The sequence below is a fragment of the Acipenser ruthenus genome, chromosome 10 (assembly GCF_902713425.1).
Source record: "Acipenser ruthenus chromosome 10, fAciRut3.2 maternal haplotype, whole genome shotgun sequence".
Classification (NCBI taxonomy): Eukaryota; Metazoa; Chordata; class Actinopteri; order Acipenseriformes; family Acipenseridae; genus Acipenser; species Acipenser ruthenus.
The window spans coordinates 22665227-22692715 of NC_081198.1; the positions used below are offsets into that span (position 1 = coordinate 22665227).

Here is a 27489-nt window from a genome sequence, read left to right on the forward strand (position 1 = left end):
ATGTTTAAATTCACCCTGCAAAGCTTTACATAAATTTGCCACAAATAAACAATCTAATTTCACTGGAATGTGAGGAACATCCCTCCCTCCTTTCTCCACAGCCTTATACATCTCCCCTCTCTTGATGTACTCATATTTCCCTCCCCACATAAACTCAAAAATCATACGAATAACACTTCTCCGATATCTTGGAGGCAACGGATATACATACGCCAGGTACAACAGAGAAGGTAACACGTCTGTTTTTAGAACCAACACCTTCCCCATATAGGTCAGTTTCCTTGCTTTCCACATATTTAACTTTTTATTCATTTTAACAATTTTGTCTGCCCAATTCTTTAAATCACTACCCCTTTGATAGAAATTAACCCCTAATATTTTAATCCCATCTGAAACTATGTTCAACCCCAAAGGTGTTTCCTTCCTGTTTTCCCAAGCTCCCAAGAACATGACATTTGTTTTACTCAAGTTTAACTTTGAACCCGATGCTAAAGAAAACAAGTCCATTAACTGAAATGCTCTCCTTATATCATTATCAGACTCTAAATATAAACTTGTGTCATCTGCATACTGTGCAATTTTTAATTCCACACCCCCACTCCCTGGAATAATTAACCCCTTCACCCCCTTATCTGCCCTCAGTGCTGCAGCGTAAGGTTCCATGAACAATACATAAAGTAAGGGGGATAGCGGACACCCCTGTCTCACCCCCGACCTTTGTTTAATTAGCTTCCCCAAGTGCCCATTCACATTGACTCTACTCACTACATCTTTATACATTATTCCTAACCATTTGATTAAATGACACCCAAAACCTAACCTCTCCAAAATTCTAAATAAAAACTGGTGGTTGACCCTATCAAATGCCTTTTCTTGATCAAGGCTCACTAAAATTAATGGAATATTCCTGTCCTGTACCCACCAAATTACATCTCTAGTCAATTGCAAATTCCATTGCGCTGATCTTCCCACTACCCCACATGTCTGGTCTTTATGTACAATGAAACCCATCACCCCCCTTAACCTATTAGTTACTGTCTTTGCTAAAATTTTATAATCCACATTTAATAAGGTCACAGGCCTCCAGTTTTTCAAATCCTTAATGTCCCCCTTTTTATATAATAAAGAAATAATCCCTTCCTTCATTGATTTTAACAATTCTCCTCTGTCAAACACTTCCTTTATTACCTCTTTAAACACTGGACCAATAATGTCCCAGAAAGCCCAATAAAACTCCCTTGGCAGTCCATCTGACCCCGGCACTTTATTGTTTTTCATCTCATTTACAGCTGCTGTTAACTCGCTCAACTCAATAACCTTCTCCAATTCAATTTTACTCTCTTCTGGCACTCTAGATCCCAAATTATTTAAAAATGTATCTCCTGCTTTATCATCTATTTTCCTTTCTGAAAACAACTCCTCATAAAAATAACTTGCACTATCTACCATAGACTCATTATCCGATACCTCCCTTCCATCTTTATCTCTTAATCCCTCAATCATTCTTTTCTTTTGTTTCTCCCTCATAGGCTTGAAAAACTGATGACAACATTTTTCATTAGTCTCATAAAAGACTAGTTGGCTTCTAAACATGAATTTAGCAGCTCTGTTACTATAAATCGCCTTTAACCTCTCCTTACACAAACTATACTGCTCCCAATCCATATTCCCACCATTATTATCCTTCACCCGCATCTCCTCCAACCTCTTTTGTAAACCCAATATATCTTTCCTTTCCTCAAATGCTTTTGATTTACAATATCCCTGCGCAAACACCTTAACTTTTTGCTTCACATCCTCCCACCAATCAATCCAGGATTTGTAATAAGGTTTCAATTCCACCCACTCATTAAAATATAAAATAAATTGTTCCCTAAACTTTTTCTCTTCTAAAATTTTGCAATTCAATTTCCAATACCCGACACCAAATACTGGCCCGTCTAATATTACCCCTAAAGAAATCATATCATGATCTGAAAACCAAACAGGCAAAACAGAAAAATGTTCTAAAGTCAAATCATTGGTCACAAAGAAATAATCAATTCTACTCTTTGCACCCCTAGAATTTCTCCAGGTAAATCCTGGCTTTCCTTTATTTAACTTTTTAAAAGAATCTATTAAATTAAAATTAGACAAAATCAACCGTAAATCCTTGCAACTAAAATCTTCTGATTGAACTGCATCTAAACAGACATTAAAGTCTCCCCCCACTATTACATGCCTATTTGTCATTAATACATCCCCCAAACCCCAAAATAATTCTTTTCGCTCTTTCCTTGTTGGAGGAGCATATACATTAATTAATCTTAACTTTTGTCCCCTCCCATCCACATCTGCTACTAGTACCCTCCCTGGCACCATAGAAAAAGAATCCTTCACTTCTAACCCTCTATCCTTAAACAAAATCCCCACCCCTGATGAGTGCACACCCCCCACACTCCATCTCGATTCCCCCTGATCCCATTCCCTTGAAAACCCCTTTATGTCCCCTTCATCTTTTAAATGTACTTCTTGCAAAAAACAAACTGAAAACTTAATATACTTGAAAGAATTTAACACAGATGCTCTTTTCTGATTATTCCTCAAGCCCCTAACATTAACTGAAATTAAATTAATTGAAGCCATTTATAATTTATATTATTAAAAATAAACCCTTTATTTAAGCTTGGCTTGTAGGTCCTACTCCTTCCTCTTGTATTGCAGGTAAAATAGGTACAGCCAATGTAGTCTCATTAAATTGTTGGAGTTGAGCATTGTCCAGAAATTCCTCAACATTAAAATCACTGCTTTGTAATCCTAAATCCGACCGACATGGGCTCGCTGGTGACAACAAAAAGCTTCTCAGTTCAGAACCTAACTCAGTCCCACTCTCTGTTGATTTACTCCTCAGTTCTGTATCTGAATCTGGCAGATTATGTAAGCCATCAAACCTGTTTCCATGCTCTATCCCCTCCCCTTCCTTTGCTTTCTTCCCTTTTGCTAGCTTTTGTTCAGCTGCCTTCCTCTCATTCCCAGAATCTTTTTTCCTTTTCCCACTTTTCTTGTCCACATCCATCCAGCCCTCCTTCCTTGCTTGTTTCTTGGTTCAGCTCCATCTTTTCCTCTAGCATTTCCCTACTCGCCTCAATCTCCTCCCGCTCAGCCTCTTGAACAGTTTGCCGAGCTTCCTCTTGGCCAGGCACTCTGCTTAACTCTGACTGAACCCCACTGCCACTTGAAATCACCTTATCCACAGCCACATTTTCCTCCTGTGCTTCGCTTACATCAGCGGGACCACCCCTTAGCTCTCCCCCATCTTGCTGCTCATTTTCTGGTTCCTTTTCTTGGTCCTCTCTAATCACCTCTGCAAAGGACCTTTTCTTCTGTGGGCATTGTCTAAAGAGATGCTCATCAGATCCACAAATATTACATTTTTTAACAAACGGACAGTCCTTTGTTTCATGTCCCAACTCCTCGCAGTTCCTACAATGAATTTGATTGCAATGCATTTCTGTGTGACCAAAGGACATGCATTTTCGGCAGTATAGCGGTTGGCCAGAATAAAACAAGTAGCCTCTGTTGGGCCCAATAGAAAAGTTTGCCGGAGGGTGCCTATACCCATCGAAACCCTTGGCGTCTTGCCTTAATAGCACTTTGAATTGTCTCTTGCCATTCCAGATTCCCAATAAATCTCTCTGATAAACTGCACTCACTAGTACATCACAGTATTTCCCCAGAAAAGATTAAATATCCCAGTCAGATGCATAAGGATTAAACATGTGGACTGTTATAACTCTGAAATTGCGATTCCATAATGATTCAGCAGCATAATCCTTCACAGGAGCTTTCATTGAGTACACTTTGTATCTATCCCAAAATGTCATAAAAAGATCTTCAGAGTGAAAAGTAACATCTACGAACCTTGCCGCTGAATTCATCTGGATACAAAAGAAATCCATAGCTTCGAATCCAAGGCTCGCCATCAAAATCTTCTCCACAAATTCAATTCTTCCTGGGAAATCCACTCCCATATCTCCTCTCCATCTCAAACAAACTGTGTTCCGTAGTCCAGCCCTCGAAGCCGACCGAATAGCAGATGTCTTGTCCATCCTCTCCTCCTCGTATCACTCTCTCGTATCACTCTCTGCGGTCATGCCACATGAAAACGATCTGAGCCAAGAGGCCGAGAAGCAATGGCGACTTGGCCCTTGCCCGGGGCCCCCCAGCCCGGACGGCACAGGGGGATTCAAAGGTGGGTGCAAAATTCCAAGCACAAGCAGACCCCCAAAAAACGGGCTGCTGCTTCCAGAGGGGAAATGTGCAATTTAAGCAGGAGAAAACAAAGCAAAAACACACACATAACACCAAAAACAAAACATAAACTGGCGGAGTGCGTCTTACAAACAGTCATGCCAAGCTGCTATGCTGTGCAAGGTGCCTTGGGTAACTACAACTGTGCCTCGCTGGCTGGCTGGCTTGCTAAGAAGGTCCTGGCATAGGGACATGTTCCACCACACTTGTCTGGTTAGCTGCATGCTCCCAGGAAACAAACTGCTGCTGTCTACATCATCACCACATGTGAATAAAAGAAAGCAAGAAAGCAAGAAAGAAAGAGAAAGAAAGAGAGAAAGAAAGAAAGAGAGAAAGAAAAAAAAAAGAAGTAAAACGGCGGGAAAACTTGCATCAACACTGGCACTCTCCCTCCAGCAGGGGTAGACAAAATGCTCACAGGAGAGATCCAGATCTGACTTTGACCAACGTTAGAGAAAGGTGTGCACCGTTCCCGGAGGTACTGCAATACCGGGCCGATGCGTGGAGTGGACGGAGCAAGCCCCTGTTCCATCTCCCGATTCCAAAAATCAATTTAATATATGGTCCCCTGATAGGGGACGTATCAGATATTAAATACTCTTTTATTGAGATTTTACATTTTTTTTTCCATTTACACCCATTCGTTTTTTCATTCATTTTACATTTCTTTTAAAGATGACATTCATGCATACAGACATACATTTTGTTTTAAAAGCATTTAAAATACATTTAAAAACACCAAGACAATTGTGCTTTGTACATGGTTAAAACAGACACAGATTAAAATCAACATGAAAAAAACCTGTGCTGCTTTAAAAGTAACTGGAAAAAAAGAACCATCTATAAAAAAACAGTGCTTGTGAGGGCCGGGGAGTGCTCTCTAAAAAGGATCAAAAGTGAACATAAAACTATATTACTAAAACAGGGACAGGGGAAAAGGGACAGTGTGTAAAACAGTGCGTTAAAATTCTAAAATTTTAAAACACTTAAAATGTAACTTTTAATAGTTGACGTTAAAAATCTTTTAGATACATAAAACAAAACAAAACAAAATCAAATAAAACATTCAAAATAAATCAAATTAAAATCCATAAAACTGAAACAAAGAGACTACATAAAACCAGGGCACCGTTCAAAAAACGGTCATGCCAGCTAAAAAGGGCGGAATGCTGGCATGACAAAATAAATAAAGGCTTAACGGTGCCCCGTAGTCCCGCTCCTAGGAGCTAGCGGTTCCAGTTTTTCCCCTCATTCCATCTTCACGTCCTGAAGTCCGGCGATCCTCCACTCCGCGCAGGCCTTGTCCTTCCCGAGGGTCCGGATGTCCAGAATTACAAAGTCCTTGATAAGAGTTTGTGCCCTTCTGGTCGTGGTGATAGTGTCTAGCTCCTGCTTGTGATAGACACAGACGTTACGGCCTTCCCACAGGATCTGCTTGACAACATTGATGACACGCCAAATGCACTTAGCTGTGCTGGTAGTGATTCCTCCCGCAGGCCCATAGAGCACAGTCTCAGCGGACATCTTGGCCGTGTCAGCAAACCTGTTTAGGAAGACAGAGACAGAGACCCAGACACTGCCAGCCACATCACACTCCCAGAAGATATGGGCTGGTGTTTCTCTCTTGCGGCACTTTGCATAGGGGCATGTTTCTACTTGGGCTAGTCCCCTCCTGAACATGAACGCTCGAGTGGGGAGTGCACTGTGGACGGTGTTCCATGCTATATCCTTCTGGACATTACTGAGGCAGCTGTGAGTCACATTCTCCCAGATTTTTTGGCTTTGGGTGAGGGAGAAAGTAGCTACTTTTTCAATTTCCTGGGAACCGGCAAGATATTTAGTTACAGCCTTGTATTCCCAGGAGGCCAGTTTTGCTTTATCTAAGCCCAATTTATATATTGTGTCCCTTAAGGTTCTATAATACAATGGGGGGTCCCAGGAGTACGGCACGGTGTTATCAATAGTGCAGAGGCCCAAGGCCCTGAGACAGGTGGCAAAATAGAAACGATTCATGTAACATACCTTCCTGTCCAGGGCCTGGATGTTCTTGATAGTTTGCGTGAGCCCCTGCACTCGGGTGAGCTGCACAACGTCCGGGACCCCCTTACCTCCCTTCTTGTCGGCTTTACTCAGGGTGGCTCGCTTTACCCTCTCCATCTTGCTGCCCCAGAAAAAGCGGTGGATAATGCAGTCCACCACTTTTTTGGTGGTCCTGTCTGGGGGAAAGATTTTTCCTACATAAGAGAGGATGGGGAACAGTATAGACTTGGTTATTAATACTCTACCCGTCATTGTTAAGGATCTTGTGCTCCATCCGCCAATCTTTTTACGGACCTGGTTAATGGCCGCCGTCCAGCTCTGGGCCCCCGAGCTATTGTTCTCGAAAATGAGGCCCAGAATCTTGATTTTGTCCTTTTTGACAGGGTACATGTCCGACAGTTCCCTATCTACCTGCCAATTTTTAGACACGTAGACTTCGCTCTTGGACTTATTAATCACTGCCCCGGTCGCCGTGCAGTACTTCTCAAGGATATTACTAATCCGAGGTACCGACGATGTGTTGGTGCAAATGAGTGACACATCGTCCATATATGCTGTTGTTTTGACCTGGACCCCGTTGGATCCAGGCAGCTGGAAACCAGTTATATTGGTATCCCTACGAATTGCCTGCAGGAGGGGTTCAATGCACACGACATATAGCAGTGGGGATAGTGGGCAACCCTGTCTGACCCCTGACTGGATAGATATTTTACCAGTCAGGTGCCTGTTCACCAAGACTCGGGTACTAATATTTGTATAGATGGTTTTAACCCACCCCCTAAGTCCAGGAGCGAATTTCATCTGGTCCATCACTTTGTACATATATTCATGGCTTACCCTATCGAACGCCTTCTCCTGGTCAAGGTTGAACAGGCAGAGGGGATGGTTCCGTTCTCTAGAATAAGCCAGAATGTCCCTTGTTAACATTAAAATATCCGTGATGGACCTCCCTGGGACGCCACAAGCCTGGTCGGGGCCAATGACCAAAGGGAGGTGTACTTGTAGCCGGAGCATCAGAGCTTTGGCTAGTATCTTGTAATCCACGCAAAGGAGGCTGATTGGGCGCCAATTCCGTAGATCTTTAACTTCCCCTTTCTTATGAAGGAGAGTAATTACACTCTCCCGCATAGAAGGGCCCAACCGCTTCTCCCTGTAGACCGCTCTGTAGACCTCCGCTAAATGGACTTTTAGCGTGTCCCAAAAAAGATGGTAATACTCACCCGGGATGCCATCTGGACCTGGCGTCTTACCGGTGTTCATGGTCTTAACAGCCTGGGTGAGCTCCTCCAGTGTGAGTTCTGGGTCCTTCTCCTCCTCCTCCTCGTCCCGCACTGAGTCAGGCTCCAACTGGCTCAGGAACCACTCTATCAGGGTGTCATCTGTAGCTTTGATGTTATACAGGTCCCTATAGAAGTTCTCTACCACTTTTTTCACTCCCTCACTATCCTCTACTATCCTCCCCCTGCTGTCGAGCATGGAGGACATCAAGTGCCGCTTCTTCCTCGTTTTCTGGAAGAAGAAGCGAGTACACTTTTCGTCTTCCTCCATTTTTTGCACCTTTGCATTGTGCATGACCTTTCGTTGTTCCTCCCTACAAAGCACTGAAAGATCTAGCTTGGTCTGGGCTATCTCGTCGCTTACAGGGAACCCCCGAAGCTGAAGCAGGCTCAGACGCTGGAGGGCAGCATTCAGGTATTTATATTTGGCCCTCCTTTCTTTTGCTTTCCTCTTGCCTGCTGCTATGAAATAACCCTTAGTTCTCATTTTGACCATCTCCCACCACTCTATAGGGGAGTTGAATAGGTCACGCAAAGTGGTCCACTCAACAAGCCTGCTCTTATAGGCTGCAGCTATGGAGGGGTCATCGAGTAAGGAGGTGTTTAATTTCCAGACCCCTGACCCCATCTGGGAGGTCTGAGGGACCTGCAATGTTACCTGCAGGAGCCTATGGTCAGAGAAGAAGACGGCCTGGGTGTCTACTGCCGTCTTCGTAAGGGAGCTGGTATGCAGGACGAGATCTATACGGGAGAAGGAGGTCCCAGATGAGCTCACCCAGGTAAAGGGAGGCACCAGGTCCTTACCTGCATCACACAGGGAGAAATCAGATATTACGGAGGACACAACTCTACTAGAGCGGTCGTTGCGTGGCCTGCTCCGGTCTACGTCCCTCAGAGCACAATTGAAGTCACCTGACACGATGACGGGTACGTTCCCCAGCAGGAGTGGACGCAGCTGTGGAAAAAATTGAACTCTTTCGTTTTGGTTAGTGGGTGCGTAGACATTGACCAGTCTGAGGGGAGTGTTGTTGTATGTCACATCCACGCTCAGAATTCTACCAGGTTCTACCTCCCTGCTGCTGCGGGAGGTAATAAATGGGTTTTTAAACAGGATACCTACTCCGTCGGCTCTGGCTATGTTGGAGCCCGACCAGAAGGAGTCCCCCAGGGTCCAACTCTCCTTCAGGTCCCTATAATCAGGGCTCGACGAAATACCACACTCCTGCAGAAAGATGAGATCTGCTTTCAAGTTAGCTAGATAGTTTAGTACATCAAATCTTTTTTGTGTCTCCCTGATGCTCCTGACATTAACAGACACACATATCAGGGCCATCAGGGTAGCTAACAAGAAAAGGAGTCGCTGCGTCCACCCCATAGCGACTATGATTGGGAGGTCGGGACACTCTTCCTACTCTTAGCTCTACGCTTGCTTCGAGGGGGCTTGGGCTTATTTGCAACTCCCATCACCCCTGAGAAGGTACTCACTGCTGCCTCGTCCAAGAAGGCACCGTCTTTATATGCACAGTACGTGGAGTTGTTTGGGCTATTCAACTCCCCACAAGGTAAGTCTGGTGGAACTTGCTCAGGGCCCCTCGGAACGTGTGGGTCAGCTTTGTCCTGGGGGGGGTTATGACAGACAGCATTCTTTGGCTGTTACCGTCTGCTGAATTGGAGCTGTTAGCAGACTTCTGGCTTACCGCGTCCAGGGGTATTCCCATGTCCTCCAGTGCTGTATCTAGGAGGACCTCTAGGGGGCCCCTGGTTTTGCCCATACAAGGGAGGGGGTCAAGGATGCTTTGAAGGGAGGCCCTTCGCTTGAAGAGGGTCATTGCTACCGAGGTACTGCTGGTCAGGGAAGGTGTTGACCCCGACCTCTCCCTCGGTGCATTAGTGAACACCTCTTCTGCGAGGTGTGCTAGGGTTTGTGCCAACGACTGGGAAGGCTGGCTGGGGATGCCCTGGCTGGCTGCTACCTGCCCACTAGGCGGCAGTGTAGCCGTCCCACTCGCCTCCGTCTCTGCCTGCGAGGGCAAGACTGGGGACTTTGTGTGGACATTATCTGGTTTTGGATCTATGGGGGCCACCTGCAACTTGCTGTCTTTGATCTTGATCTTCTTTCTTTTCCCCCCCTCGTCTCTACCCTTTCTTTTCCCCACCCTCTGCTGGTTCTTCACTCCCTTCCCCTCCTTCTCACTCTCACTTTCACTGTCGCTTTCGCTTTCCTCCCCCACGGACTCAATCCTTATGGCGTCATAACGAGAGCCGAGGGGGAGTGCTGGCGCTGAGAGGGCCCTACTCAGGGGGGGGCCGCTGCTGGGTCCGGGCTCCCTCCCTGCCTCGTGTTCTGTATCAGAGGAGCTACTGGAGGAGCTAGTGGAGTAGCTGTTGTACTCTCTCTCTGGGCTGGGGGAAGGGGTCCTCGTAAAACGGGACATGTCTCGGGGGCGGGGGAGTGAGGGGGGTGCTGGTGATGATGGTGGTGCTGGAGTCTGGGTTTTGATGTGGACTGATCTTTGTTACTTGCTCCCTCTTCCTGCTCAGGCCTAGGCTTGTTCGTATTTGCCTTGCTGGCTCTGGCCATGTTGGCATAGGAAGAGGGGCAGTCCTTAAACAGGTGCCCCTTCTTTCCACACAAATTGCACTGCCTCTCTTCTCTGCAGTGGCTGGTCTCGTGGGGGGCGCCGCAGTTCCTGCACTTGACTACAGTACATGCGGCCGCCAGGTGTCCTAATTCCCCACATTTCCTGCAGAGTTTTGGCATCCCATTATAGAATACCAGCCCTCTGTTGGGCCCTAACACTATGGAGTTTGGAATGTGGCGGACGCCTCCAATGCCCGATGGATCGACATTGAGGCGTACCAGCCACTTTCTGGCTCCTGTCCAAACCCCATCTTCGTCAGTAATTTTCCTCCCTTCTGATGACACCCTCCCATAGCGGTTAAGCCATGTTGTAATATCATAGTCGCTAACAGCCTCATTGAAAAATTGGACAGTAACAACTTTCATTTCTCTGTCTGTCAGTGCATCCACACAAAATTCTTTGTATGGAGCGAGATATTTATTCTCCCCCCAAAAGGACCACATTTCTTGTAACTTTTGGGGGTTCCTAAAACTGACCTCAAACACTTCCTTAAGCCCTGGCAATTTCACCAAACAATTCAAGTCAGAAGGGGAAAAACCCATACCCCTCTGAAGAATGGTCCGGCTGAACTCCAGTCTCGTCAGTCCTGGTTCCGTTTCCTCTTGCTGGGTCCTTGTGAAGCGCACCGCATTGTGCCTCCTAGTCTCCTGGGTTGGCCGGAACGCCATCCTTCAGCTGGCTCCTCCGATTGGGGTGGGAGAAGCCTCTGGACGTCCGGGTTGTCTCTCTCTACGGAAAAGAAACAACGTAAGCAGCAAATCTGGGCAGTTGAAGGAACTATTACTTTAGTCCCTGAGGAGATGGTCGCCTCGCAAGAGGGACCCCCTCCCCAGGTGAACGGTGTCCTTCCCTGGCGGAGTAGGGGGCGCTGCTTGGCACCGAGACCACGTAGGAAGAATCGTGGCTGTGACGCCTCCTCGGGGTCCGGGGCCGCCCTCTGCTCCTCCCAGATGGCGCCCTCTGCTGGGCGCCTGCTGCTCTCTCGGTCTGGATCTCGATTACAATCAAGGGCTGGGGATGAGGTCATCTAGGTCATCAAAGGGTCCTCAAAGGTCGTCTGGATGGTAGGTCCTCCTTCTCTCTAACTCCAGGAACGTCTGGAAAAGCCGGAACCGCCTGAAAAAGAAAAAACTGGAACCGCCTGAAAAAGAAAAAACTGCTCTCAACAGTCAACAAAATCTTGAAAGACCCTCGGCCTGGATTGGGCAAGCCAAAACCAGACTGAGCATTAGTCTTCCAAAAAGTTGCCGAGCTGAAGAAAGCCAGTCAAAAATAAAAAAAATTTTGTTCCTCCTCACCCGAACAAACCTCTCACAGACCCTCGGAGGGAGCGGGCAATGCCACTACCCTCTAAGCCTTAGTCTTAGAAAGATTTATTCGAACTGAAGAGAAGCCGGAGTATATGGCTGGCTAAGAAGGACCTGGCATAGGGACATGTTCCACCACACTTGTCTGGTTAGCTGCATGCTCCCAGGAAACAAACTGCTGATGTCTACATCATCACCACATGTGAATAAAAGAAAGAAAGAAAGCAAGAAAGAAAGAGAAAGAAAGAGAGAGAAAGAAAGAAAGAGAGAAAGAAAGAAAGAGAGAAAGAAAAATAAAAGAAGTAAAACGGCGGGAAAACTTGCTTCAACACTGGCACTCTCCTTCCAGCAGGGGTAGACAAAATGCTCACAGGAGAGATCCAGATCTGACTTTGACCAACGTTAGAGAAAGGTGTGCACCGTTCCCGGAGGTACTGCAATACCGGGCCGATGCGTGGAGTGGACGGAGCAAGCCCCTGTTCCATCTCCCGATTCCAAAAATCAATTTAATATATGGTCCCCTGATAGGGGACGTATCAGATATTAAACTGATAAGAACAGATACTACACTTGATCTTAGCCAAAAGGCCGAGAAGCGATGGCGACTTGGCCCTTGCCCGGGGCCCCCCAGCCCGGACGGCACAGGGGGATTCAAAGGTGGGTGCAAAATTCCAAGCACAAGCAGACCCCCAAAAAACGGGCTGCTGCTTCCAGAGGGGAAATGTGCAATTTAAGCAGGAGAAAACAAAACAAAGCAAAAACACACACATAACACCAAAAACAAAACATAAACTGGCGGAGTGCGTCTTACAAATAGTCATGCCAAGCTGCTATGCTGTGCAAGGTGCCTTGGGTAACTACAACTGTGCCTCGCTGGCTGGCTGGCTTGCTAAGAAGGTCCTGGCATAGGGACATGTTCCACCACACTTGTCTGGTTAGCTGCATGCTCCCAGGAAACAAACTGCTGCTGTCTACATCATCACCACATGTGAATAAAAGAAAGAAAGACAGCAAGAAAGAAAGAAAGAGAGAAAGAGAGAAAGAAAGAGAGAAAGATAGAAAGAGAGAAAGAAAAAAAAGAAGTAAAACGGCGAGAAAACTTGCATCAACACTGGCACTCTCCCTCCAGCAGGGGTAGACAAAATGCTCACAGGAGAGATCCAGATCTGACTTTGACCAACGTTAGAGAAAGGTGTGCACCGTTCCCGGAGGTACTGCAATACCGGGCCGATGCGTGGAGTGGACGGAGCAAGCCCCTGTTCCATCTCCCGATTCCAAAAATCAATTTAATATATGGTCCCCTGATAGGGGACGTATCAGATATTAAACTGATAAGAACAGATACTACACTTGATCTTAGCCAAAAGGCCGAGAAGCGATGGCGACTTGGCCCTTGCCCGGGGCCCCCCAGCCCGGACGGCACAGGGGGATTCAAAGGTGGGTGCAAAATTCCAAGCACAAGCAGATCCCCAAAAAACGGGCTGCTGCTTCCAGAGGGGAAATGTGCAATTTAAGCAGGAGAAAACAAAACAAAGCAAAAACACACACATAACACCAAAAACAAAACATAAACTGGCGGAGTGCGTCTTACAAATAGTCATGCCAAGCTGCTATGCTGTGCAAGGTGCCTTGGGTAACTACAACTGTGCCTCGCTGGCTGGCTGGCTTGCTAAGAAGGTCCTGGCATAGGGACATGTTCCACCACACTTGTCTGGTTAGCTGCATGCTCCCAGGAAACAAACTGCTGCTGTCTACATCATCACCACATGTGAATAAAAGAAAGAAAGACAGCAAGAAAGAAAGAGAGAAAGAAAGAGAGAAAGAGAGAAAGAAAGAGAGAAAGAAAGAGAGAAAGAAAGAAAGAGAGAAAGAAAGAAAGAGAGAAAGAAAAATAAAAGAAGTAAAACGGCGGGAAAACTTGCTTCAACACTGGCACTCTCCTTCCAGCAGGGGTAGACAAAATGCTCACAGGAGAGATCCAGATCTGACTTTGACCAACGTTAGAGAAAGGTGTGCACCGTTCCCGGAGGTACTGCAATACCGGGCCGATGCATGGAGTGGAAGGAGCAAGCCCCTGTTCCATCTCCAGATTCCAAAAATCAATTTAATATATGGTCCCCTGATAGGGGACGTATCAGATATTAATACTCTTTTATTGAGATTTTACATTTTTTACATTTACACCCATTCGTTTTTTTTTTCATTCATTTTACATTTCTTTTAAAGATGACATTCATGCATACAGATATACATTTTGTTTTAAAAGCATTTAAAATACATTTAAAAACACCAAGACAATTGTGCTTTATACATGGTTAAAACAGACACAGATTAAAATCAACATGAAAAAAACCTGTGCTGCTTTAAAAGTGACTGGAAAAAAAGAACCATCTATAAAAAACCAGTGCTTGTGAGGGCCGGGGAGTGCTCTCTAAAAAAGTTCAAAAGTGAACATAAAACTATAGATCTAAAACAGGGACAGGGGAAAAGGGACAGTGTATAAAACAGTGAGTTAAAATTCTAAAATTTTAAAACACTTAAAATGTAACTTTTAATAGTTGACTTTAAAAATCTTTTAGATACATAAAACAAAACAAAACAAAATCAAATAAAACATTCAAAGTAAATCAAATAAAAGTCCATAAAACTGAAACAAAAAGACTACATAAAACCAGGGCACCGTTCAAAAACGGTCATGCCAGCTAAAAAGGGCGGAATGCTGGCATGACAAAATAAATAAAAGGCTTAGCAGTGCCCCGTAGTCTCGCTCCTAGGAGCTAGCGGTTCCAGTTTTTTCCTTTATTCCATCTTCACGTCCTGAAGTCCGGCGATCCTCCACTCCGCGCAGGCCTTGTCCTTCCCGAGGGTCCGGATGTCCAGAATTACAAAGTCCTTGATAAGAGTTTGTGCCCTTCTGGTCGTGGTGATAGTGTCTAGCTCCTGCTTGTGATAGACACAGACGTTACGGCCTTCCCACAGGATCTGCTTGACAACATTGATGACACGCCAAACGCACTTAGCTGTGCTGGTAGTGATTCCTCCCGCAGGCCCATAGAGCACAGTCTCAGCGGTCATCTTGGCCGTGTCAGCAAACCTGTTTAGGAAGACAGAGACAGAGAGCCAGACACTGCCAGCCACATCACACTCCCAGAAGATATGGGCTGGTGTTTCTCTCTTGCAGCACTTTGCATAGGGGCATGTTTCTACTTGGGCTAGTCCCCTCCTGAACATGAACGCTCGAGTGGGGAGTGCACTGTGGACGGTGTTCCATGCTATATCCTTCTGGACATTACTGAGGCAGCTGTGAGACACATTCTCCCAGATTTTTTGGCTTTGGGTGAGGGAGAAAGTAGCTACTTTTTCAATTTCCTGGGAACCGGCAAGATATTTAGTTACAGCCTTGTATTCCCAGGAGGCTAATTTTGCTTTATCTAAGCCCAATTTATATATAGTGTCCCTTAAGGTTCTATAATACAATGGGGGGTCCCAGGAGTACGGCACGGTGTTATCAATAGTGCAGAGGCCCAAGGCCCTGAGACAGGTGGCAAAATAGAAACGATTCATGTAACATACCTTCCTGTCCAGGGCCTGGATGTTCTTGATAGTTTGCGTGAGCCCCTGCACTCGGGTGAGCTGCACAACGTCCGGGACCCCCTTACCTCCCTTCTTGTCGGCTTTACTCAGGGTGGCTCGCTTTACCCTCTCCATCTTGCTGCCCCAGATAAAGCGGTGGATAATGCGGTCCACCACTTTTTTGGTGGTCCTGTCTGGGGGAAAGATTTTTCCTACATAAGAGAGGATGGGGAACAGTATAGACTTGGTTATTAATACTCTACCCGTCATTGTTAAGGATCTTGTGCTCCATCCGCCAATCTTTTTACGGACCTGGTTAATGGCCGCCGTCCAGCTCTGGGCCCCCGAGCTATTGTTCTCGAAAATGAGGCCCAGAATCTTGATTTTGTCTTTTTTGACAGGGTACATGTCCGACAGTTCCCTATCTACCTGCCAATTTTTAGACACGTAGACTTCGCTCTTGGACTTATTAATCACTGCCCCGGTCGCCGTGCAGTACTTCTCAAGGATATTACTAATCCGAGGTACCGACGATGTGTTGGTGCAAATGAGTGACACATCGTCCATATATGCTGTTGTTTTGACCTGGACCCCGTTGGATCCAGGCAGCTGGAAACCAGTTATATTGGTATCCCTACGAATTGCCTGCAGGAGGGGTTCAATGCACACGACATATAGCAGTGGGGATAGTGGGCAACCCTGTCTGACCCCTGACTGGATAGATATTTTACCAGTCAGGTGTCTGTTCACCAAGACTCGGGTACTAATATTTGTATAGATGGTTTTAACCCACCCCCTAAGTCCAGGAGCGAATTTCATCTGGTCCATCACTTTGTACATATATTCATGGCTTACCCTATCGAACGCCTTCTCCTGGTCAAGGTTGAACAGGCAGAGGGGATGGTTACGTTCTCTAGAATAAGCCAGAATGTCCCTTGTTAACATTAAAATATCGGTGATGGACCTCCCTGGGACGCCACAAGCCTGGTCGGGGCCAATGACCAAAGGGAGGTGTACTTGTAGCCGGAGCATCAGAGCTTTGGCTAGTATCTTGTAATCCACGCAAAGGAGGCTGATTGGGCGCCAATTCCGTAGATCTTTAACTTCCCCTTTCTTATGAAGGAGAGTAATTACACTCTCCCGCATAGAAGGGCCCAACCGCTTCTCCCTGTAGACCGCTCTGTAGACCTCCGCTAAATGGACTTTTAGCGTGTCCCAAAAAAGATGGTAATACTCACCCGGGATGCCATCTGGACCTGGCGTCTTACCGGTGTTCATGGTCTTAACCGCCTGGGTGAGCTCCTCCAGCGTGAGTTCTGGGTCCTTCTCCTCCTCCTCCTCGTCGTCCAGCACTGCGTCAGGCTCCAACTGGCTCAGGAACCACTCTATCAGGGTGTCATCTGTAGCTTTGATGTTATACAGGTCCCTATAGAAGTTCTCTACCACTTTTTTCACTCCCTCACTATCCTCTACTATCCTCCCCCTGCTGTCGAGCATGGAGGACATCAAGTGCCGCTTCTCCCTCGTTTTCTGGAAGAAGAAGCGAGTACACTTTTCGTCTTCCTCCATTTTTTGCACTTTTGCATTGTGCATGACCTTTCGTTGTTCCTCCCTACAAAGCACTGAGAGATCTAGCTTGGTCTGGGCTATCTCGTCGCTTACAGGGAACCCCCGAAGCTGAAGCAGGCTCAGACGCTGGAGGGCAGCATTCAGGTGTTTATATTTGGCCCTCCTTTCTTTTGCTTTCCTCTTGCCTGCTGCTTTGAAATAACCCTTAGTTCTGATTTTGACCATCTCCCACCACTCTATAGGGGAGTTGAATAGGTCACGCAAAGTGGTCCACTCAACAAGCCTGCTCTTATAGGCTGCAGCTATGTAGGGGTCATCGAGTAAGGAGGTGTTTAATTTCCAGACCCCTGACCCCATCTGGGAGGTCTGAGGGACTTGCAATGTTACCTGCAGGAGCCTATGGTCAGAGAAGAAGACGGCCTGGGTGTCTACTGCCGTCTTCGTAAGGGAGCTGGTATGCAGGACGAGATCTATACGGGAGAAGGAGGTCCCAGATGAGCTCACCCAGGTAAAGGGAGGCACCAGGTCCTTACCTGCATCACACAGGGAGAAATCAGATATTACGGAGGACAAAACTCTACTAGAGCGGTCGTTGCGTGGCCTGCTCCGGTCTACGTCCCTCAGAGCACAATTGAAGTCACCTGACACGATGACGGGTACGTTCCCCAGCAGGAGTGGACGCAGCTGTTGAAAAAATTGAACTCTTTCGTTTTGGTTAGTGGGTGCGTAGACATTGACCAGTCTGAGGGGAGTGTTGTTGTATGTCACATCCACGCTCAGAATTCTACCAGGTTCTACCTCCCTGCTGCTGCGGGAGGTAATAAATGGGTTTTTAAACAGGATACCTACTCCGTCGGCTCTGGCTATGTTGGAGCCCGACCAGAAGGAGTCCCCCAAGGTCCAACTCTCCTTCAGGTCCCTATAATCAGGGCTCGACGAAATACCACACTCCTGCAGAAAGATGAGATCTGCTTTCAAGTTAGCTAGATAGTTTAGTACATCAAATCTTTTTTGTGTCTCCCTGATGCTCCTGACATTAACAGACACACATATCAGGGCCATCAGGGTAGCTAACAAGAAAAGGAGTCGCTGCGTCCACCCCATAGCGACTATGATTGGGAGGTCGGGACACTCTTCCTACTCTTAGCTCTACGCTTGCTTCGAGGGGGCTTGGGCTTATTTGCAACTCCCATCACCCCTGAGAAGGTACTCACTGCTGCCTCGTCCAAGAAGGCACCGTCTTTGTATGCACAGTACGTGGAGTTGTTTGGGCTATTCAACTCCCCACAAGGTAAGTCTGGTGGAACTTGCTCAGGGCCCCTCGGAACGTGTGGGTCAGCTTTGTCCTGGGGGGGTTATGACAGACAGCATTCTTTGGCTGTTACCGTCTGTTGAATTGGAGCTGTTAGCAGACTTCTGGCTTACCGCGTCCAGGGGTATTCCCATGTCTTCCAGTGCTGTATCTAGGAGGACCTCTAGGGGGCCCCTGGTTTTGCCCATACAAGGGAGGGGGTCAAGGATGCTTTGAAGGGAGGCCCTTCGCTTGAAGAGGGTCATTGCTACCGAGGTACTGCTGGTCAGGGAAGGTGTTGACCCCGACCTCTCCCTCGGTGCATTAGTGAACACCTCTTCTGCGAGGTGTGCTAGGGTTTGTGCCAACGACTGGGAAGGCTGGCTGGGGATGCCCTGGCTGGCTGCTACCTGCCCACTAGGCGGCAGTGTAGCTGTCCCACTCGCCTCCGTCTCTGCCTGCGAGGGCAAGACTGGGGACTTTGTGTGGACATTAGCTGGTTTTGTATTGTTACAGAGTAGGGGGCGCTGCATGGCACCGAGACCATGTATGAAGAATCGTGGCTGTGACGCCTCCTCGGGGTCCGGGGCCGCCCTCTGCTCCTCCCAGATGGCGCCCTCTTCTGGGCGCCTGCTGCTCTCTCGGTCTGGATCTCGATTACAATCAAGGGCTGGGGATGAGGTCGTCTAGGTCATCAAAGGGTCCTCAAAGGTCGTCTGGATGGTAGGTCCCCCTTCTCTCTAACTCCAGGAACGTCTGGAAAAGCCGGAACCGCCTGAAAAAGAAAAAAACTGGAACCGCCTGAAAAAGAAAAACTGCTCTCAACAGTCAACAAAATCTTGAAAGACCCTCGGCCTGGATTGGGCAAGCCAAAACCAGACTGAGCATTAGTCTTCCAAAAAGTTGCCGAGCTGAAGAAAGCCAGTCAAAAATAAAAAAAAATTCTGTTCCTCCTCACCCGAACAAACTTCTCACAGACCCTCGGAGGGAGCGGGCAATGCCACTACCCTCTAAGCCTTAGTCTTAGAAAGATTTATTCGAACTGAAGAGAAGCCAGAGTGATATTAAGATATTAGATATTAAACTGATAAACTGATAAGAACAGATACTACACTTGATCTTAGCCAACAGGCCGAGAAGCGATGGCGACTTGGCCCTTGCCCTGGGCCAACCAGCCCGGACGGCACAGGGGGATTCAAAGGTGGGTGCAAAATTCCAAGCACAAGCAGACCCCAAAAAACGGGCTGCTGCTTCCAGAGGGGAAATGTGCAATTTAAGCAGGAGAAAACAAAACAAAGCAAAAACACACACATAACACCAAAAACAAAACATAAACTGGCGGAGTGCGTCTTACAAATAGTCATGCCAAGCTGCTATGCTGTGCAAGGTGCCTTGGGTAACTACAAATGTGCCTCGCTGGCTGGCTGGCTTGCTAAGAAGGTCCTGGCATAGGGACATGTTCCACCACACTTGTCTGGTTAGCTGCATGCTCCCAGGAAACAAACTGCTGCTGTCTACATCATCACCACATGTGAATAAAAGAAAGAAAGAAAGAAAGAAAGAAAGAAAGAGAAAGAAAGAGAGAACGAAAGAAAGAGAGAAAAAAAAAAAAGAAGTAAAACAGCGGGAAAACTTGCATCAACACTGGCACTCTCCCTCCAGCAGGGGTAGACAAAATGCTCACAGGAGAGATCCAGATCTGACTTTGACCAACGTTAGAGAAAGGTGTGCACCGTTCCCGGAGGTACTGCAATACCGGGCCGATGCGTGGAGTGGACGGAGCAAGCCCCTGTTCCATCTCCCGATTCCAAAAATCAATTTAATATATGGTCCCCTGATAGGGGACGTATCAGATATTAAACTGATAAGAACAGATACTACACTTGATCTTAGCCAAAAGGCCGAGAAGCGATGGCGACTTGGCCCTTGCCCGGGGCCCCCCAGCCCGGACGGCACAGGGGGATTCAAAGGTGGGTGCAAAATTCCAAGCACAAGCAGACCCCCCAAAAACGGGCTGCTGCTTCCAGAGGGGAAATGTGCAATTTAAGCAGGAGAAAACAAAACAAAGCAAAAACACACACATAACACCAAAAACAAAACATAAACTGGCGGAGTGCGTCTTACAAATAGTCATGCCAAGCTGCTATGCTGTGCAAGGTGCCTTGGGTAACTACAAATGTGCCTCGCTGGCTGGCTGGCTTGCTAAGAAGGTCCTGGCATAGGGACATGTTCCACCACACTTGTCTGGTTAGCTGCATGCTCCCAGGAAACAAACTGCTGCTGTCTACATCATCACCACATGTGAATAAAAGAAAGAAAGAAAGCAAGAAAGAAAGAGAAAGAAAGAGAGAAAGAAAGAAAGAGAGAAAGAAAGAAAGAGAGAAAGAAAAAAAAGAAGTAAAACGGCGGGAAAACTTGCATCAACACTGGCACTCTCCCTCCAGCAGGGGTAGACAAAATGCTCACAGGAGAGATCCAGATCTGACTTTGACCAACGTTAGAGAAAGGTGTGCACCGTTCCCGGAGGTACTGCAATACCGGGCCGATGCGTGGAGTGGACGGAGCAAGCCCCTGTTCCATCTCCCGATTCCAAAAATCAATTTAATATATGGTCCCCTGATAGGGGACGTATCAGATATTAAACTGATAAGAACAGATTTTTTTTTTTTTTTTTTTTTTTTTTAAATACAGTTTTTATTATACAATCAATCACAAAAATATTTACAAATCTCAAAACACAAATCATATACACAAACAATCCACAAATTCTTTTAAGAAAATTAACCTTCAAGCATTTTCAATAAACTTTCCCATTTTGTTTTACAATATACATTCCCATACATTTTTGTTTCTATCTTAATTATATTTTTTATGTCCCCTATATAAGCAAAATATGTTTCCAATCCTGTAGTTTTGTCTTTCTCTTTATTTACATTTATGTTTCTTTTATCCCATAACATCTTTTTCCCCATACAAATCAAACTCCATGCAGGCAGAAACCTTTCCTTATCAATTACATCCACTTTTTCTCCTAACACAATGCTATTCCCGTCTATGATCAGGTCACCCGTAAATATCTTTATTATTTTTAATGCTTTTCCCCAGAATTCCTTTGCAAACTTACATTCCCAGAAAACATGCATTATTGTCTCTTCTTTATTACACCCTTCTCTTTTACATTTATTATTTACTGCACACCCATGTCGAAACAGAACATCTTTTACAGGTAACCTGTTCATAGCACTTAACCAAGTTAAATCTTTTAAATCATTATCAAAAGATTTAGGTTGTATTATTCCCCATTTCACATTTCTCAAATGCACATCCACCTTAACCCCACACCCATCTCTAATTACCCAGTACATTTTCCTATGATTTAATAATATTTCTTTATTTATTATCTTTGCATGAATTTTCAAAAAAGATATTACATAATCATACTCCTTCGGCTTCTTTTCTGCATTCGGTTGATTATTGTGCCAATTAATCATTTTCCTTAAATTAAATCCTAGCCATAACCTTGAAAAAAAATAACTTTTATGATTTATTGAATTTAAAACATTCTTACACATATCATGAACAAAAAGGCAATCCAATTTTAAAGGCAAACAGACTACTTCCCTGCCACCTTCCTCTATTCTCCCATACATCACCTCCCTCTTTACTCGTTCATATTTCCCACCCCAAATGAAAGAAAACACAGCTCTTGTTAATTTTAATTTACTTCTCACAGGTATTGGAAACACCTTGACTAAATAAACCAAAGCAGGCAAAATATCAGCCTTAATAATCATTATTTTACCTGTTAGAGTTAGCCTCCTACATCTCCATCTATTCATTCTGGCTATCCCTTTTTCAATTTTCTCCTCCCAGTTATTCTTTGCCCCATCCTTTTTATAAAAGAAAACTCCCAAAATCTTTAACCCATCCTCACATACACTTACCCCTCCTTTACAATCCCTCCTCATACTCCAGCTACCACAGTACATCATGGCAGATTTACTCAAGTTGACCTTAGACCCACTAGCTTTACTATATAAATCAATTAACTGAATGCTTCTCTCAATATCTCCGTCAGATGTTAAAAACAAAGTCGTATCATCAGCATATTGTGTGATTTTGAGTCTCTCTCCTCTACTTCCTGGAATCTGTACTCCATCTATGAATTTGTCATTTCTTAAACACTCTGCAAAAGGCTCCATAAATATGACATATAACAAGGGTGACAATGGGCACCCCTGTCTCACTCCACCCTCCTGCTTCACTTTTCTACTCAAATGCCCATTAACCTTCACCCTACTAAACACCTCGTTATATAATATTTTCACCCAACTCAAAAAAATGCTACCAAAATTCATCCTCCCCATAATCTGAAACAAAAAATCGTGACTCACCCTATCAAAAGCCTTTTCCTGATCTATTCTAAATATACACAAAGGTAAACGCCTATCCTCCACCCAACTCATCACATCCCTAATTAAATATAAATTCATCCCACTGTGTCTCTCTGTTACCCCACATGTTTGATCCTCATTAATAATTATTGGCATTACCTTCTTTAACCTATTAGTAATTACCTTACTCAAAATTTTATTATCTACACAAATCAAAGTAACTGGTCTCCAATTTTTTAATAAATTCTTTTCTCCCTTTTTAAATAATAAACTTATTATCCCTGTTTTCATTGAGTTTGTCATGACTCCTTCTGCTAAAATCTCCTCAAACACCGCAACCATATCTCCCCCCATCACATCCCAAAAACAGTCATAAAACTCTTTGGGAATACCGTCACACCCAGGTGACTTCCCATTATTTAAAGACTTTAGTGCTGTTTGCACCTCTTCTCCTGTTATTTCCTTCTCTAAATTATTTTTCTCCACATCACTTAATTTCTTATTTATATTATTTAGAAATACCTCTCCCACTCCCTTATCAATATCCCTCTTCTTGAATAACTCCAAATAAAATTTCTGAACATAATCTAATAAATCCTCCTTCCCACTCACAGGTCCATTTTCAGTAACCAGCTCTGTTATTAGAGATTTACTCCTTTTTTCTTTTATACATTGAAAAAAATATTTAGACATTTTCTCGTCTTTCTCTTTCTTTTCCACATTTGCCAAAAAAATCATATTTTTAACCTTTTTATTCATAATATATTTAATATCTTTTTTCACCCTCTCATATTCTCCCATTTTTACTGGAACCCCTTCATTCAATTTTGTATGCATTTTTCCTAATCTATTTTGTAATTTATTCATTTCATGTCTCTTTTTTCCTTTCTTTTTTCCCAAATTCTTTGCAAAAATAAGTAATTTCTTTCTTTACATACTCCCACCATTCCCTTAAATTAACAAACCCACATCTCATTTCTTTCAAAAGATTATACTTCAAAACCCATTCGCTTTTAAATTCAGGATTTTCTAAATACAAAGTATTCATTTTCCAGAACCCTTTCCCAATATCAGGTCCTGTTAGCTTCACTGATACAATAATCATGTCGTGATCAGTAAGCCATACCGGTAAAATTTCAAATTTACCAATATCTAATCCCTTACTTACAAAAAAATAATCTAATCTTTTGCTCACCCCTCTTGTGTTTCTCCACGTGTGGCCCTTATCTTTCTTGTTAAACTCCCTAAAACTATCCACCAACGTGTAATCACCCACCACCTTCTTTAATTAAACCGCAGAAAAATCTTTAATTATAATATTATTGTCTAACAAATCATCCATGTTAATATTAAAATCCCCTCCCAAAATGATTATTCTATTAGTGACTAACAAATCAAACATTTTTTTAAACAACTCTAATCTATTACTTTTTATTGTTGGTGCATATATATTAAGAAAACGAAATCTTATGTCATTCCATAATGCATCAACACAAAGCAATCTCCCCGGAACTATACTCATTTTACTTTCAATAATGTAATCTCCATCTTTAAATAATAATCCTACCCCATCTGCGTGAACGTTCCCAATGCTCCATATGGATTTTCCCCCATCCCATTGAGATTCAAAGCGTTTGCAGTCCTCAATGTCTTTCAGATGGCACTCTTGGAGAAAAGCCACCTCAAAATCAATTTTTGAAAGAGAATAAAACAAAGTCTTCCTTTTGTCCGACTCTCTTATTCCTCTTACATTTAAAGAAACAAATTTGTAATCCTTCATTAAAAAGGTTAAACAAATATTATTTTTTCTTCTTTTTCTCTTTCTGTTCATTGTTTGGGTTTTTCACGAACCCTGTTGTCCCTTTGAAACCTTCCACATCTTTCTTTCCTAGATATTCTCCTGATGTGTCTTCCATCCCTGACCTCTCTTCCTCGGCAGATGAAGAAAACTCCGGCAGATCCCTGCACTCCACGTCCAAAGACACATCGGAGATAGCAGGTGAGTCTGGTTGGTACAACACATTATAGTTGTTAGTGCTTTCAATCGAGTTCGTTTCACCTTCTTCATCTAATTTTCTTTTCCCAACACCTTTTGCAATACTCCATCTTCCCTCCTTCTCATCTTCCGCCTCCATTTTCTCTCCCCATGACGCTGATGTTCCTGGCACAATAGTGTCTGGAATTATTGTTCCGTCTTGTGTTCCATCGCTGTCTTCTTTCTCCATTCTCCCGGCCTCCTCCACTTCTCCACTGGCCACATTACACCCCTGAAGAAGTGCAGAATCACTTGGTGTTCCCATCCCTTCCGCTTTATCCTCTTGAACAGCAGGAGGTACTAACGCTCTTAACTCTTTTATTACTGTGGTAACTACATCCTCATCTTCACACTCTTGTGCCGCTCTAGCATAGGTCTTCTTTTCATTTGGACAATTTCTCCACATTTATTGCATGTCTTAGGTTTGGGACAATTGAACGCAAAATGTCCCATTTCACTGCAATTTAAGCATTTCATTCTCGTACAGGGACTCTCTCGATGTCCAAATTCTTGACATCTTCTGCAAAACCAGGGTTGTCCAGAGTATAGAATATATCCTTTTACTCCTTCTATTTTGAAATAGGCTGGTGGGTGAAAAAGCCCTTGGAATCCTTCTTCGTCCTCTTTCAGAAGCACATGATACTGCCTCTGCCCATTCCAAATTCCAAATCTATCTCTTCGATATGTTGCTGGTGATATAATTTTAACATATCTACTGAGGAAAAGTTCCACTTGTACACTTGACATATTCATATCAAACATATTAATTGTCAGCAACCTGTGATTTCTTTTCGCTCTTGACTCCACTTTATAATTTGACAAGGGATTGTTCTCCTTCTCTTCTTTACATTTATCCAAAAGCATTTTAAAAGAAAGCTCACCCTTCATCGCCACATCGAAGAATTTTTCTTTTCCGTTTCTTTGGATGCCAAGGATATCTTCAGGCTTGATCTTCAGTAAACGAAAAATAACCATTTCAATGAAGTTTTCTCTCTCCGGCATCTCTTCTTCAATCGGACCGTTCCACTCAAATCTTGCTGTCCTCTTCACCTCGTTGGTTGCAGCCATCTTCACCCCCTCCTTCGGTACACCGCCCTTCTCGTCCAGTCGACCCTCAAATACAGTGGTCAAGCCACCAATATCCGAGCTTTAGACAAGAGGCCGAGAAGCGATGGCGACTTGGCCCTTGCCCGGGGCCCCCCAGCCCGGACGGCACAGGGGGATTCAAAGGTGGGTGCAAAATTCCAAGCACAAGCAGACCCCCAAAAAACGGGCTGCTGCTTCCAGAGGGGAAATGTGCAATTTAAGCAGGAGAAAACAAAACAAAGCAAAAACACACACATAACACCAAAAACAAAACATAAACTGGCGGAGTGCGTCTTACAAATAGTCATGCCAAGCTGCTATGCTGTGCAAGGTGCCTTGGGTAACTACAACTGTGCCTCGCTGGCTGGCTGGCTTGCTAAGAAGGTCCTGGCATAGGGACATGTTCCACCACACTTGTCTGGTTAGCTGCATGCTCCCAGGAAACAAACTGCTGCTGTCTACATCATCACCACATGTGAATAAAAGAAAGAAAGAAAGCAAGAAAGAAAGAGAAAGAAAGAGAGAAAGAAAGAAAGAGAGAAAGAAAAAAAAAGAAGTAAAACGGCGGGAAAACTTGCATCAACACTGGCACTCTCCCTCCAGCAGGGTTAGACAAAATGCTCACAGGAGAGATCCAGATCTGACTTTGACCAACGTTAGAGAAAGGTGTGCACCGTTCCCGGAGGTACTGCAATACCGGGCCGATGCGTGGAGTGGACGGAGCAAGCCCCTGTTCCATCTCCCGATTCCAAAAATCAATTTAATATATGGTCCCCTGATAGGGGACGTATCAGATATTAATACTCTTTTATTGAGATTTTACATTTTTTTTCCATTTACACCCATTCGTTTTTTCATTCATTTTACATTTCTTTTAAAGATGACATTCATGCATACAGACATACATTTTGTTTTAAAAGCATTTAAAATACATTTAAAAACACCAAGACAATTGTGCTTTGTACATGGTTAAAACAGACACAGATTAAAATCAACATGAAAAAAACCTGTGCTGTTTTAAAAGTGACTGGAAAAAAAGAACCATCTATAAAAAACCAGTGCTGTGAGGGCCGGGGAGTGCTCTCTAAAAAGGTTCAAAAGTGAACATAAAACTATATTACTAAAACAGGGACAGGGGAAAAGGGACAGTGTGTAAAACAGTGGGTTAAAATTCTAAAATTTTAAAACACTTAAAATGTAACTTTTAATAGTTAACATTAAAAATCTTTTAGATACATAAAACAAAACAAAAAAAAAATCAAATAAAACATTCAAAGTAAATCAAATAAAAGTCCATAAAACTGAAACAAAAAGACTACATAAAACCAGGGCACCGTTCAAAAACGGTCATGCCAGCTAAAAAGGGCGGAATGCTGGCATGACAACATAAATAAAAGGCTTAGCGGTGCCCCGTAGTCCCGCTCCTAGGAGCTAGCGGTTCCAGTTTTTTCCTTTATTCCATCTTCACGTCCTGAAGTCCGGCGATCCTCCACTCCGCGCAGGCCTTGTCCTTCCCGAGGGTCCAGATGTCCAGAATTACAAAGTCCTTGATAAGAGTTTGTGCCCTTCTGGTAGTGGTGATAGTGTCTAGCTCCTGCTTGTGATAGACACAGACATTACGGCCTTCCCACAGGATCTGCTTGACAACATTGATGACACGCCAAACGCACTTAGCTGTGCTGGTAGTGATTCATCCCTCAGGCCCATAGAGCACAGTCTCAGCGGTCATCTTGGCCGTGTCAGCAAACCTGTTTAGGAAGACAGAGACAGAGAGACAGACACTGCCAGCCACATCACACTCCCAGAAGATATGGGCTGGTGTTTCTCTCTTGCGGCACTTTGCATAGGGGCATGTTTCTACTTGGGCTAGTCCCCTCCTGAACATGAACGCTCGAGTGGGGAGTGCACTGTGGACGGTGTTCCATGCTATATCCTTCTGGACATTACTGAGGCAGCTGTGAGACACATTCTCCCAGATTTTTTGG

The 27489-nt window shown here is 44.6% G+C and overlaps 3 non-coding genes and 5 pseudogenes across 3 annotated transcripts; all 8 read right to left on the minus strand.

Annotated features, from left to right (window-relative positions):
* Positions 1-4746: 4746 nt before the first annotated feature.
* LOC131738619 (U2 spliceosomal RNA) lies at positions 4747-4902 on the minus strand (annotated as a pseudogene).
* A 7063-nt stretch (positions 4903-11965) lies between these two features.
* On the minus strand, positions 11966-12156 carry LOC131739103 (U2 spliceosomal RNA). The gene has a single exon (XR_009330270.1). It is a non-coding gene; the product is annotated as a U2 spliceosomal RNA (small nuclear RNA).
* Positions 12157-12745: 589 nt separating this feature from the next.
* On the minus strand, positions 12746-12936 carry LOC131739104 (U2 spliceosomal RNA). Its single transcript, XR_009330271.1, has one exon. It is a non-coding gene; the product is annotated as a U2 spliceosomal RNA (small nuclear RNA).
* A 627-nt stretch (positions 12937-13563) lies between these two features.
* On the minus strand, positions 13564-13718 carry LOC131738630 (U2 spliceosomal RNA; annotated as a pseudogene).
* A 5298-nt stretch (positions 13719-19016) lies between these two features.
* Positions 19017-19133, minus strand: LOC131738857 (U2 spliceosomal RNA; annotated as a pseudogene).
* A 578-nt stretch (positions 19134-19711) lies between these two features.
* On the minus strand, positions 19712-19902 carry LOC131739105 (U2 spliceosomal RNA). Its single transcript, XR_009330272.1, has one exon. It is a non-coding gene; the product is annotated as a U2 spliceosomal RNA (small nuclear RNA).
* Positions 19903-20493: 591 nt separating this feature from the next.
* Positions 20494-20710, minus strand: LOC131738479 (U2 spliceosomal RNA; annotated as a pseudogene).
* A 5457-nt stretch (positions 20711-26167) lies between these two features.
* On the minus strand, positions 26168-26322 carry LOC131738735 (U2 spliceosomal RNA; annotated as a pseudogene).
* Positions 26323-27489: the final 1167 nt, after the last annotated feature.